Source organism: Motacilla alba, chromosome 5 (assembly GCF_015832195.1).
Source record: "Motacilla alba alba isolate MOTALB_02 chromosome 5, Motacilla_alba_V1.0_pri, whole genome shotgun sequence".
Lineage (NCBI taxonomy): Eukaryota > Metazoa > Chordata > Aves > Passeriformes > Motacillidae > Motacilla > Motacilla alba.
Genome location: NC_052020.1, coordinates 13308916 through 13323754, shown reverse-complemented (window position 1 = coordinate 13323754; position 14839 = coordinate 13308916). Strand labels below are relative to the sequence as shown.

General features: G+C 42.2%; 1 protein-coding gene across 3 annotated transcripts in view; it reads left to right on the top strand.

Annotated features, from left to right (window-relative positions):
* Nucleotides 1-6615: 6615 nt before the first annotated feature.
* PIK3C2A (phosphatidylinositol-4-phosphate 3-kinase catalytic subunit type 2 alpha) overlaps nt 6616-14839 on the top strand; it is a 49859-nt gene continuing 41635 nt past the window's right edge. For 2 of the 3 annotated variants that reach the window (XM_038137795.1, XM_038137792.1), the window contains exon 1: nt 6616-7419. The gene's annotated coding sequence lies outside the window, so the exon portion shown is untranslated. Of the gene's footprint in view, nt 7420-8225; nt 14410-14839 lie in introns of those variants that run through there. The other variant, XM_038137794.1, reaches the window with a different exon arrangement.

The following is a 14839-nucleotide window of genomic DNA, read 5'->3' as shown; positions in this document are numbered from 1 at the left end:
TATCCATATTCTCTTACACATCCTTCAGCTACTTCAATATATATCTCAAGCAAAGGGCCATTACTATTCAGGGCTTAACACTGCATTTATGTTTGGAAAATAAGTAATCTTCTTAACATCAATATTCCAAATGCTTCAGTACTGCCTGTGTTCTTAGGAAAGGGTTCTATTTCTCCACAGCCTGATGTGTCACCACTTCATTGCAGGAGGATGACTGTGGAGCCCAAGAAGGTGATCTGACAGGTGAGTTCTCTGGCACTCTAGAAGATCAGAAGGGACATTCCCAATGTGCTCTGCACACCCACACTTAGCTGTTCCACCTCAATCCAGATGGAGTTCCTGCTACGCTTGGAGGAATTGTTCGGTTGGATGGTGTATCCACAAAGATGGGGCTTGTAACGAGGCCAGAACTCTGTGGTAAGTCCATCAGCTGTCCCCCCTCCCTTGAAGTTTCTCAGTGAGCTCTGCACACATGGCCACACACTGCTTTTATTCCCTCCCACGCACACAAACTCTGTGGTAAGTTGTTCAGTGAGTTGTGACACGTATTAATGTTGTTGGCCTCTGATGTTCTTGCGTTCCTTTTTCTGGGTGCTGACCACAGCAATCCTATCTGAAAAGTTTTCCACCACATTCAGAGATCATTTTCATTAAAGCTCTCTCCAGTTTAGTCCCTCAAGCATGGGTGTCTTTCTACTCATGAATGCAAGCAGCAAAGGAAAGCAATAAATCCCTTTGAATAATGTGCCAGTGCTCCACTGTTACATAACTGTCATCCCTAAGTAGAAGATGCCTATTTAGCAACTAAAGAATATTGGCAAGGATTTAAGGCACTTAAAAAGAATTTTGCTGCTTCCAGAATTTGGATCATTGACCCTTAACCTGAAAACTGGTTTTACAAATGTCCTCCAGGGAACACATTGTGTACTTGACTTCCCCTATGAAAACTACAGAAGAAATTGTATACCAAAATACAAGGATTAAGAGCCAGAGTCATGGCATATTTGGACTTGGACAGGGATATGGAAACACCTCAGTGAATGTACTTGACAGGATAATTTCATTTTACCATATACACTGTGTGACTGCAAGTAAAAGCACGACATAAGGAATTTTTCAATACTTTTTAAATAGTAGAATGTTTCCATGGGCTTGCAATGCTTAAAGAACTGTGAAGTTTTTTTACTGAGGAACATAGGGTAGCTACAAGGAGTTCATGCAATTAGCTTGTACCAGAAAGGAAAAACCAGATTTTGTTGGGAAGGGCTTTGATCTTTCATGGAGCTACAGGAATATGGGAAGCTGGGAGAAGACCTTATAACCCCTTTCTTAGCCTGTGGAAACCTCTCTCCTGTGTAGGACTCCTGCTGGTAGTGCTGGTTGATTTGTCTGGACTTCTTGATATGGGATAATTCAAGTGAGTACTCAATATGCAGTTTTGTCATCCTCTGCCTTTAGATGTCTGATTAAGCATGACTGGTTGTGATTGGGATTTTAAATACTAGCAGGCTTCCCAATTACCTCAATTATCTTTGCCCCAGGAATGATTGCTATTTCCAGGCACGCATCCTGTTGCCCACAGTTTCTCACACAGGTTTTTCTGGCACCTTTCTTGCAGTAATAGCCCTCAGCACAGCACACTACAGACTAAAAACTATCTCACAGTACCTCCTGAGTACACTGCAGCACTGACACACTTTCTGCATGTATCTTCTAACTCTTCTACTTCCACTGTATTTCCTTTTTTTTTTTTTTTAAGATTTATCTAAAATTATAGCAGTCGTGCATATTGCTTAGAACACATTCTATCCAAAATGCGTTTCTTATAGTTTCTTCTCTGAGTTAAAAAAACATCTGCAAAAGGGAGTTTATGGAAATAAAAAATAGACCAGCACAAACTATTTACAGTGAAACAAGTAGTGATGGGTAAAATTATTTCTGTTCAGGTCCCTGTTCTAGTAGCTCTTCTGGACATAACTTATCTGCAAAACTACAGGTAAACATGAAAAATATTTCATTAATTTCAAATGCATGCCCTGTTATGTCATTTTGTAGAGAATACTGCCTAAACCATATGAGACATACCTAAGCTTCTGTGCCAAGATCTGTAGTAATATTTTGGCTTGTAATGCCTAAATTCCCATTTCCTGAAGCAAAACCTAGGTACTAAGAAATTAACCCAAGAGAACATTTTACTTGCACTTGAAACCACCTGGAGTTGTTTTTGTGGTTTTTACTTTAGAACAGAACTTTCTTCTTATATTTAATCCTTAAATATGGAACTCATATGTAAAGCCAGCTGAAGTTATTGTTTAGATTTTGAGAGCCATATGCAGACTTTAGACATGCTGCAAACACATGCAAGCTGTTGCATGACAGTGAAACAACAAAAACAAAACCACAGCCTAATTTTTCTTTCAGTCATTACTAACAGTGATATCTCCTTTCTCCCTGAGAGAAATCCATAGGGAAGTATTAACAGGAACATGCTGTTGGCTAAACATCTTCAGATGGAAGCAATAGCCTTTTAAGCTTGGACAAACACTTAAAAAAAAAAAAAAGAAAAGTGAGTATTAATAATAGAGTTCAAAATGACCAAGGAAAGGCATTGCAAGCCTAAGATAGGAAATGATAGTGAATTTTCAGAATATGTCGTTTTTGAAGTAATACAATCTTCTGTTTTCTTACAGAGTAAAACAGAACCTGTCTCCCTCTGCTGGTCTTCAGAGAAAAAAAAAAGTTTATAGATACTAAAAAACTCCTGGCTGCAATTTTGATACAAATTACCAGTTGTTCCAAAATTAGTTCATACTTCTTGTTGCCTTTAAATATATAGAGGTCACCTTGAGGCTGTCAGTGTCTTGGTTAGCTGAGGATTGGTAGATTTTTTAGTGTTTAGTCTGTTTAGGCTTAGTTTCTGAGCATATGTAACATGATTTCTTTAAGAAAATATAACAAGATTAATATAAATATAACAAGATAAAAGCTGTTCTGCCTTTAATTCAAACCTCACTGAATCTAGCAGCTATGCTAAGAGCAGCCTCATACTGGAGTTGTAGATGTAGTTGCATGATTTTCTTTTCCTGCATAGTCTGAGTTGGTCTCCTTTCAAATCCAAACTTTGTGTTGCAGTCCACACCCCAGTGAACAAAATCCTGGGAACTTCCACGCTGCACAAAGTGGGTGTGGGCTTTTACCATATTCTGGTATACGTGGCAGGGGTTCTGTGAAGAGGTCTTTGTCCTTGGTAGGATATGCTCTGTCTTCCTATTGTCACAGGAAGCACATTTGTCCTTTAATAATCCCCGTCAACAATTTGTCATTTACAGAAAGGATACTCTAACAATAGACATCAAGTTTATTCCTTCCAGTTAGTTCAAGGCAAGCAGCATTTCCAATAGCTCAAGGCATTCACCTGTTAAGTTTGGGGGGGCATATAAATGTATTTTATGTTGAGAAGAAAATTAAGAAAATTTTGGCTTTAAAGTGATTATTTTTTGTTTGTTGTTTTGTTTTTGGTTTTGCGTTTTTTTATAGGGATGTTTGTTTTTTTGTTTTGTGTGTTTTGGTTTTGTTTTGTTTTTTACTTCCCATGTGTTATAGTCACCACAACACATTTGTTAAGCTTTGTTATGTGTAGGCGTCCTTTTGATCTCGGTATATTTCAGGCTTCCTTGTATCCTAGGTATTGTTTAAAAAAGCATCTACCAGTGACAGTTTGTCATATTTCAAGTTAATTCCAGTGTCAATATTGTTAGTTACACAAGCTGATTTGGTCTTTGTATACACTGTGTGTCAGTTCTTTTGGGATGTTTGACTATCAGCATAGCAAGTGCAGCACTTATTCTCTCCAAATATTTGACCAAATTATCTCATTTATTCTGTCTGTGGTATGCAATTTAAATTTTCATTAAAATGTTATTTAATAAATTGTAGTGTTTTTTACAAGACATAGTTTTACCAAGTGAAAATGTCATCGTTTTTATCATAGTTTTATCTCCTGTAAACCATCAGGGCAAGGGCAACTGTGGCATTTGATCTGTGTATCACAGAGAAGACTCACAGGAACAAGACAGTGAGGCTGCTGAGACACACACCTTGTGCAGTGCTTTTACACGGGCACATTAGTAACTTCCTGTATGAGAAATACTTTAAAGCTGGCGTCATTTCTGCATGTGGGAATGGCTAACTTGTAATCATCCATTCCTAAGCAGGTCTGCAGGCTATGCCATTGTTCCCTTCTTGACTCGGCTCTCTAGGGAATAGTGTCACTTTGCCTGGAAGCTGAGCTTCCAAGGCCAACCAGTTGTCTTTCTTGAAGGAGAACTGCCGTGGCTGCCCAGCTATGGAGAGGCTATGTGGCATTTGTATGTCAAATGTAAAAAAACTGGCTGGTACCACTTCCAGAGTGCACCTGATAATTGGTATTGGGTAATGTGGATGTAGCTGAGGAACAATGAAAGCAGAGGCAAAAGTGCTTGTGTTGGAGTTGTTCTTCAGTGCAAAGTGCTGGCCTGTATCACAAATAGTGTGGCCAGCAGGATTAGGACAGTGATTGTCCCCCGGAGCCCACAAGTGTGAGGTGGCACCTTGACTCCTGTGTCCAGTTCTGAGCCCCTCAATTCAGGAAAGACATTGAGGTGCTGCAGCTAGTCCAGAGAAGGGTGAGGAAGTTGGTGAAGGGCCTGAGGAACAGCTGAGGGAGTGGAGTTGCTTACCCTGGAGAAAAGGAGGCTCAGGGGAGATCTTATTGCTCTCTACAATGCTGAAAGGAGGTTGTGGCCAGGTGAGGCTGGGTCTCTTCTCTCAGCAACAGGACAAGAGGAAATGGCCTGGAGTTGTGCCAGGAGAAGTTCAGGCTGGACATCAGGAATAATTTCTTCACTGAAAGTGTTGTCAAGCCCTGGAAGATAGTGCCCAGGGAGGTGGTGGAATCACCATCCCTGGAGGTGTTAAAGTGCCATGCCTGGCCATGACACTGAGTGCCATAGTCTAGTTGCCAGCATGGTGTTTGGTCAAAGGTTGGGCTCAGTGATGTTGGAAGTATTTTCCAACTGTAATGATTCTGTGACATTGGGAAAGCAAAGGAAGGAATAGCACACAGTTTGTATTCAGTGTGATAATATGAAGTCAGCGCCTATTTAACATGAAGTACCTTCAGAATACCTTTCAAAATGAGATAGTGCTAAAAAGGATGGACTTCAGTTATTCTTTTTAAATGTGGAATAGCAAGAAAATTTTTTGATAAGAAGGAAACACTTTTCAAGTAAAGGCACAGACAGTTCTTACAGTTAGTGACACTGATAGGCAGGCTTGATAATAGCCTAAAATTCTTCACTAATCCACAGAATGAACCAAGTCATCTTTCCTATCTCAGCTAGTAAGAGTCATATTTGACCTACTGTCACATATTATGTAATAACATGGTGGATGTTGGTCAATCAAGTAGCCATGATCATGGAATCATAGAATGACTTAGGTTGGAAGGGACCTTAAAGAGATCTCATTCCAACATGATCCTGTTGAAACTTGGGTGTGGCAACTGCCTTTTGTTCAGACTAAGCAGGTTAATGCTCCTTTACTTAGCAATGGATGAAACATGGACAAATGGTTATCCCAGGACTAAACCCTGTGGCCAGTGAGTCATAGGTGCCACTTGGAGCAGTTTAATGTGACCTGTACGTGAAGGGGAAAGCAGCACAAGCACCATGGAACTGGTTTGCAGCAGGATCCAGGCAGAAAAACATTGTGCCTCTGTAAAGCATCATTACGTGGGTCACTAATTGCTCCAAGTACAGCGCTCTCCTGGCCAGGATCACCACAGGAGCCCAGCAGAGGAGGTGGCCAGGAGACATGCCTGCCAGGACAAAAAGTGTACAATGCAATCTGAAAAGAAGGTGGATTTGGATGTTTGGACCATCTGGAAAGGAACCTTGAGCTTTCTTTTTTTTTGAGTGGATTTCTTCTACTGATGCCCCACTCTGTGTTCAGAATTGGAGCAGAATTTGCTTATTGATTGTCAAAACTGGAATGGCATTAGAAAGGATTGATTTTTACTCCTAATAACTGTCAGTCTGAAAAATTCCTGATGGCTTAGATTGCAAGGGTAGTAAGAACTCTGGTAATATTTTTTTTTTTTTAAATCTGTAATTACAGTCAGTCTGTGATGATTCTCCAGAAACACATTTTGTGTCAGTCTTCCAAGTCCCCATTTTGCTCATGTTGAAGTCACCTGCAAGGGCTTTCATTGACCCTAAAGGTGTGAAGTCAAGATCTATCCAATAGAAAATGCTTAGATGCTAAAATGATGGTTATATATATCCACAGTAAAAATGTGACTGCCAGCAATGTATTGCTGACTAATTTTTGATAATTAATTTATGTTGTAGCTTCTAAACTGATGTGTCTTCATGTGTCTTCTATGCTTCATTAGGTGTTTTGTATTTTTCAGAATTTCAGTGCGCTAAAAGTGCAGAATGAAGTACCAATAGACATAGACTGAATACTACTCTTATTTTAAGTAATCCCTGAGTGGATGGAATATAAAGTTATTCCCTCTGTAATTCTTTTACATCTACATTAAAAACAATACTGCTACGTTTAAATGTCCATGACAGCTTTTAATGCGATCTTATGAAAGGCCCATTGTCTAAACTTTGTATGAAATCCCACATGCAATACTTTAGGGCATACCCAAAGCATTTCATTCTTTTGAAGCTATTGTGAAGGTCAAACCAAAATATTTGGTCTTTCTGAAACGTCTTGGTATGTCAGGAAGGCTGGAGTTGACAACAGGAATCTGCCCTTGCCGGCCAAGTAGTATCTGAAGCCAGTTAAGCAAAATGCTGTGTTCCAAACCACCGGGGTCGTCCACCGGCAAGCGCTGGTGGTGTTCATCCCTGCTGGTGGTGCTCATCCCTGCAGCCCAGCCCCTGTGCTGGGGGCTCCCCGGCTTCCCCAGCGTCACCGCTCGGCCCCGTCCCCGCCGCGTCCCGGCCCTTCCCCCGCTGCCGGCGGCTGAGGAAGTCCATTGTGTCCGCGGCGCGGCTCCAGCCCCCCCGACGGACGTTTCTGGTGCGTTGGGCAAGTTCCCAGTCATGCCGAGCATTCTTGGGAAGATCGGGCGATAAGGGGAGGAAATGACGGAGAGTCACCCCAGCGCCACCCGGCCCCGCGACTCCCTCACGGCCGCCCCGGCGGGCCGGGCTCCCTGCGCGGGCCGGGGCGCGGCGGCGGCGGCGGGCTCAGGTGAGGCGGCCCCGGGGCCGGGCCCGGCGCGGCGCCCGCCCCGCCCCGCCCCGCTCCGCCCCGCGCGGCCGGGCGGAAGTGAGCGCAGCGCAGCGCGGCGGAGCGGGGGGAGCTGCCCGCAGCCTGGAGCGCTCCCGCCGGGAGCAGCAGGGACGAGGGGAAATGGCCGAGGTAGGCGCGGGGAGCCCCGGGGGTCGGGGCGAGCTGCGGGCCCCGCGCCGTCCCGGCCCCGCCCTGCCGGGGGCCGCTGGCTCCGCTCCCCGCCGTGCCCCCCTTCACCCGCCCCTCCCGGGGGTCGCCGCGACCCTCGGTCTCCGGGCGCTGCCGGCGCGGCCTCGGCGCGGCCCCGGTGCTGCCCGCGCTGCCGGGCGGCACCTGCGAGCGGCGGGCCCGGGCCCGGGGCAGCGCTGTCCGCACGGCCCGTCCCGTCCCGTCCCGTCCCGTCCCGTCCCGTCCCGTCCCGCGGCTTCCCGAGCTCCCCGAGCCGGGCGGCGGCGGCGCTGCCTGCGGGAAGCGCTTCCAGCCGGGAGCTGCGTGTCTGGAGCGCTGGAGCGGCGCCGCTCGGGGCACGGAGCCGTCCGGAGCTGCTGCCCGGCTCCGCAGGTGCCGGAGGTGCTTTTTGGACCCGGGGGTGAAGTCTCCGGGTGGCGGGGAGCTGTCAGCGGCACGGAGCGGGGCGCTCGGGAGGTGCCGGGCGTAGGGGGCACCTTGGCGGTCGCTACAGACACCCAGCAGGTTTACCTTTCCTTTTTGTTCATCACCTTGTTGGCTTTGGAAGGGGTTCGCCCGCCCCGGGTTGCTGCGTTGCTGTGGTTCCAGAAAAGTTGGATGTTTACAGAGCTGATCCCTAAACAGCTCTGCTGTTTCCTCCGGGAGCTTTGCCGATATTTCTAGTGATACATGGAAGTTTGTGAGTGCCTTGCTGTTCTTGGCTCGATCTAGTTTATTATTCTGTATCAACACAATAAAAAAGGTATTCCTGCACCTTTGTTAGCACAAGTAACCTCCCACTTCAGCTATGCTGTTGTTGGGGGATGGATGTGGAAGCAAGATGCAGTCAAAAGAAAAGCGTTTGGAAGAAAAGGAGACTCTGGTGGTCTTTCTACTCATTGTATTACTTACTACAAGCCTGGAACTAGAGCATAGCACAGTTAAACTGATTTGTAGTAAAGATGCAGAGGTTTTAACTGATAACATTGCATGTTTAATGCAGATCTCTTCCCAAAGGGAACTGAAAATGTAAGAAAAAATGTCTGATGTTTGTACAAGATGTTGTGCAATACTTGCTTGGAATATAAGCTGTGTTCAGGAGTAGTAGTGATGGATGATTTATGAAGAATCCAAAGGGGAAGCAGAAATGGGGCAGGGGAAATGAAATCAGACAGACAAAAGTATTTTTGTATGGTTTTGTTGGCTTTGAAGGCAGTTGTGTGCTTCATTCTCCCAGCCCTGAGAGTGGGCCTGTAAAAACTTTATGTATCTGGGAGAAAGAGAAGTTGCTTAAATTTGCCTCACTTGGCATTTTTGTGGGAGGGGGAGAAAGGGATTATAATTCCCACTGAATTCTGGTTTTTTTTTGGGGTTGTGTTTGTTCTTTTGTAAAAGCAAGTTGGAGAAAAACTGGTAAGAATGAGGGACCAGTGAAAGAAAGCTGTGTAGAAGATAAAGGCAGAGGGAGAGAACACAGGCAGAAATGACAAATACTGGAAGTTAAATGACCTTTTGGGGAGAGGATCACAAACCAGATAAGTAATAGATTATTTAGAGTCTCATCTTCTTAAATGATGTGCTGTATTTGAATATTATTTTACATCTCTTAGAGATGATTGTTTATGAAAAATACAAATGAAATCTCAGGAAATATTTACTATTTTGATTGATTTAATAGAATAGATTTATCTTAATTACAGTGCATTAGTAACCCTGATTTATGTACTTGAGGTTCCTCTTTCCTGTGAGTTATTGCTGTCATGCCTGAGAACTCAAACATAAAGATTCATCAGGACATATAATCATTGTATGGAAATTGATTATTTAGTGTTTTTTATCTGATTTGAGTCGCTCTCTGTGTACTAACAAAGAAAATTGAATGCCTTAAGTGGAAAATGATGCATTTCAAAATGTCAAGAAAAAAAAATTACTTTCTGATTCTGTGTTCTTTTGTTTCTTTCTTCTCAAACTAAATTGAAACTGGTGATGTTTCTTAGTGTTGCTGTTGTATTTGCTGCCTCTCTGGAGACACTTGGATTAAAATGTTGTTTAAGGAATAAAAATGCTGAGGTGATGTTTTGGAAGGCTTTTTTTGTTGTTGTCTTAGGCTTTGATGTGGGACCAAAACCAGACGGTATGGGGTTATTTAGAAAAATGAATGCTAGATTTGAATTTTATTAGAGCAGGATTACATGTTGTTTGTCTTCTAAACTCTTGAACAGCTCTTAAGGCTGCCTTGTGGGAGCTTCAAAAATTGCAGTGAAGTAGCACTGGTGGGTAGGCCAGTTTAAGTCCAACACTGACATGACTAAAATTCATAAAATACAACATCAGCCTTAAAGACATTCAGGTGAAGATCTTCCTTTTTTTGTTGTTTTTGTTTTAGAAGTGTTGCCTTTTAATGTCTGCAGTCAGTACAGAAATTATTTGGTGTTTATTTGTTTTGAGGATAATACAACAAACTTAAAAAGGAGAGAGAGTTACACAAATGTAAGTTGTTGGCTTTATGGATGTGTAACTGTGTAAACATTATTCTATTTTAAGCAGAAGATGTGGATGTGTAATTAATTACCAGAACCAGGGTTCAGTCTTTATCATCAATAAAATTAGTCATCTAATACAGCATCATCCAGCCCCTTTGTAGGTGAGGAGGTTGGTGTGATGTAAGTTTGTGAGAAGAATGGTGAAGTTGTTTCCAGACTGGACAGGGAAGGGAAGGAGGAAATGTTTCAAAGCGTGCCATTAATGATAAGCCTCACTTAAGCTATAAAAGTTTTAGAATGAAATGCTTTCGTCAATGCTCACATAAAAAAAAAAAGTTATGAGAAGCATTACTTCAATCTGTAACTTTGTGGAAATGCAGCCTGAAAGTATTTCCAAAGATTAAGCTGTCCAAGTTATGGTGACTTCAGAGGGAAGAAATGGAAGTAAGAGGGAGAAGGTATGTATGCATGTTTCATGTAACTTGTAATTTGAAGTTACAAACAAAACATGACTTACAAAAACCCAACCACAGCTTGCAGTGTGTAGTGCGTGAGGACCTTGAGGTGTTTGTGCTAAGGGAATGTCACTGGTTCAGATCTGGAGGTTGTTTAGTGCATGGTGACCCAGAGGAAATAATGGAGGTTGCAGGCATCAGTGTTGTAGTTTGTAAGGGACTGATCAAGAACAGGTCATCAATAACTGATCTGATCTTCTGCTTAGGTTTTAGTCACAGCAGAGGAGCAGAGCGTGGTGACAGTGCTGTTATAAGGTGGGAGCTGGAGGTTTGCCACAGTTCAGCATCCACCTGAACAGGCTCCTGATGAAAAAGTTCATCAAGAGTCTACATTTAAAGAAGTTACCTCAGGATTCAGGAAGTACTCAAGTGCCAAATTAGTGGAGACTAGAAGGGTATTTTGAGGAAGTGTTTGTGTTGGTTTAGCTTTTTCCCATTTGCATTTCCAAAGCCACCTTTAGAGACGAGATAAGGATGAGATGAACCTTTGGTCTGAGCGTAGCCACCCTGTTCAGTTCTCTGCCTGTGTACTGTAAAAAAACCAAACCCAAACAAACCCTGTAATTGTTGAATCAATACATGTGATAAGCATTTAGTATTTTCTGATGGATAAAGCACGGAGGTACACGTGAACGGTGCATTTCTTCTGTCAGTTAGTAATCAGCAATTCTGCTCAATCTCCTGTGAATATGAGGTGTGCTGGTTATATCTGAAACTGTGCAAGTTTCCTGCCTGGGGGGAAACACAGCTGCTGAAGCAAGTGGTGGAAATAATTTGGCTACTGCAGCAGAATTGCATTAGGTTAGACTGGTAGGGTGATACTAATACAGTGATACAGAGTGAAGTGTGGGCCACAGCTGAGGTGTCAATGTTTCCTCCCCATGCCTGTTGTTGGTGATGTTTTGTTGGAGGTGTATGCTGTGCGCTGCTGCACAGCGAGTAAAATAGGATCTCTGTGGGGGAGGGTTGTTTTCATCTCCCTGTGCTAACAGCCTCTGTACCTTGCATCATGAGCTTCCTGCATTTTGCTGTGTTTTCAGTGTTTTGTGACACACGGAGGGTATCTGCAGGGCTTACTTCAGGCACATAATTTAGGAAAAATTGGGGTTTTAAGATGGTCCTCTCTCTATGGTGCAGAATATTACAGAAATATATGGAAGGTGTTTAGGCATCTCTGTTGTGGTAATTAAAGCAGACAGCACATTTGTTTCTTTCTTCTTTCTCTGTTCTACCTACACTAGACAATTTCTGTGGTTTTGATAAAATTGGATATGTGGTTTAAAATGTTGTCTGTCTTTCGTTTAGTACCACTGGGATCAGGCTTAATGCAAATACTAGTTTATCTACATGCTCCAGGTAATTTGTTATGCTCTGCTGGGGTCAGGCCCCACAGTGCATGAATAACTAAGGTCCCTTCCAGCCTTAATTGTTCCATGAAAGTGATATTCCAGAATAAAATTACTTTGCAAGTCCGGAATTACTGCACCAATTATTCAGCTGGGGAATCAAAATATTTGGGACAATGACCTCGCTTAAAGGATAGGAAAAAGCCTTCCCTTAAGCCAGCAGCTAATGTTGATTCTTCTTGAAAGTTTGTATTGCCTGAGTGTTTTCAAGTAGCCTTTGAAAAGTAGGATTGGTGGAGGGATTGTGTACGTCAGGGTGACGTGGAGAAAAGCACCACTAAAGAGGTGTCTGTAGAGCAAGGGAACCAGTACGAAGGTTTAAAAAGCAGACTTTTGAAACAGGAGGAGTGGAATTGAGAGCATTGTTCTGTAAGGAGAAACGTTGCAACAGAACTAGAATTCCTAGCCTTTGTCAAACAATGAGGGTAATAAGCTTGGCTGTAAGGCATGGAAAAAACTATCTTGGCCAAGTGCATCGGAATGGAACAGCCTGGGATGCCATCAGTTTCATTCTTGCTCTTTTCTGGTACCTGCATCCAGAAAATACTGGACAGGAATAGGATAGGAGGATGCTGTTAGAGAGCTGAGAACAGAATAGGGAGAAATACAGGGATGCAAAGTTTGGTGAGTAGTTCTACAGCTGATGAAACCCATGCCAAGCTTCCTGTTCATTTGTGTCTTCCGCTGATTGGCTTTAAGGACTTCTTGCCATGATTAAATCATTTGTAAAGTTTATCCTGGTGAAGAATCTGCAGTGTCCAGTTATAGGAGCTCATGCTACAGTTTTTTTTCTAGCTATGACACCCAGTGTTCTTGGCAGGGTCAGGGTTTTTGTTTTTATGAAACTTACATGGAATTAAATTATCTTCATGACTCCCATCTCTTAACAGACCTAAATGGAGTGATGGTTAGGTTCAGAATTTGAGGGGAGAAGTATAATAGCAGAAATGTGCTGAGTAAGCTTGCAAACCTGCTGTACCAAATCTGCCTGTACCCACATCTACTGATGGAAGGGCTTGCAGTAGCCAGTGGTGCAGACCATTGCAGGGAAGAGTGTGGCCATGGGAAACACATGATCTGTAGGTATCTGTAGCTGCCCTCACTGAGATCTGCCTGGAACATCATGACAGATGCATCCATGTTTTGTCTCTCTTGAAACATTGATCAAAACCTGAAGATTAAAATTTAACAGCAGCTACAAAGCGTGCCATGTCTACTAATGATCCTCTGCACAGTGTCCTGGGTGAAAATTGATTTCAATAGTTCATAAATTTTTATAAGCACTGAAACAGCTGAGGGTGGATTTTTCAAGGGATTTGTTGCTGATGTTGAAAGACCTTAAAGGCTGAGACTTCCTGTTCTAGTGCTAGAAACATCCTATTCTTGCCTAGCCCTTGAGATCAAAGGTTTTGTGATGAAATTGTACTTTTTAGGCGTAAATGAAATTTCAAAATCAGACTGAAGAGATGCAGTTCCTGCTTAGGTATTTATGATCTGAATTATTTGAGCAAAACAAATGAAATGAGTGTTGGTTCAGGGGTTTGTGCCCAATTAAAAATTGCAGCTGTATTTGAGCTAGTAAAATTGTCTTTGAAGGTTCTGTAGATATGAGCTGAAACAAAATGGATTCAATTTTCTAGTTAACTGTGTTAATCTCATATGTAGGGAGGCACTCATATGTAGGGAGGCGAATTTTAATAAAATGACTGGATTAGAGAAGCTACTAGGTTTTTAGTGGAAAGATAGTGTGATAGAACTGTATAACTTTAACACTGACCTTTCAGAACTGTTTGTTATTGAGAAAACCTCCAGTTTAAACCTAACGTTATTTAAAAAGAATAACAGCCTTACTTCAAGAAGTCATGTCATGCTCAGGTTTTTTTCTCAGTTTTTAGCAATCTGAATGCATCTGGCTGAGAGGGCTTCTGAACATCAAAGTTCTTGTCTTTTTTGTTTCTTTTTTTTGGTAAGGAGTTTTCCTGCTGTGGCAAATGTCTGGATATGAATTCCTTCGCAGATGATTAATATTTTCCACAGTATATTACTGCTGTCATATTTTGCTAAGTTTTCCCTGGTTTCCCATAAAACTGCTACTGTCTCTGGTATGCAGGCAAGATTTGTTAATTCCTAAGTTAGCTATGATCCAATGTGAGGCAAATGCTTCAAGTATTTTTATTTTTGTTTTCTTTAATGGCAAAATAACCTCAAAGTTACTTTGAAAATTGCACTTGTTTTGAGGAAGCGCTGGCTACTGTATGCCAAGGCCTTGCTTTATAAGGAATGCAGGAAATGGCCTGACTTGTTATCATTGCTTCTGTATTTAGTGCTTGGACTCCAGGGAATTCATGTGCACTGATTTCTGATAGCTATAAAGTACTTCTTGTAAAGAAATTAGCAAATTATATGTTCTGTGCTTGCGTAGAACAAATTATAAATAGGGTATTACAAGCCTTGGGTGTTTTTGAAAAGAATGCTGTGCAACTCATCTGAAATAGAGAAGAATGGTAACATGGACATGAGCAGATGGTGAGATTACCTCTGCTTAAGGTAAAACGATTTATGTCTGCTGAAGTCATCCCTTGCTCATTAAGATAGGAAACTAATTTTGATTTTGGGAGTCTTTGTCCTGGTAGAGATGTAATGTCCTGTATTGGTTCCCCGAAGCTTCTTACCAGAAAACTATAAATTCCTTATTGGAAAGAAATTTCTTCCTGCTTCCATTTTATGTATTTGCTAGGCTAGTTCTTTTTTTTTGTTTGTTTGTGGTTTTTTTTTTTTTAATCTAAGCCTGTCTAAGTGAAAATCTGGTTTACAATTAATTTCCATTCCATGTAGAGGCTTTGATCTGAAGGAGATGGTCAGGCATCTTGCAGTTTCTTGGTTCTTGAGTATTAATAAGTTTTCTTGCTGTTTTTTTTTTTAAGAGTATTTTACTCATCTGAAAGAATGAGTGATGTGCAATACTCAAAATTATATA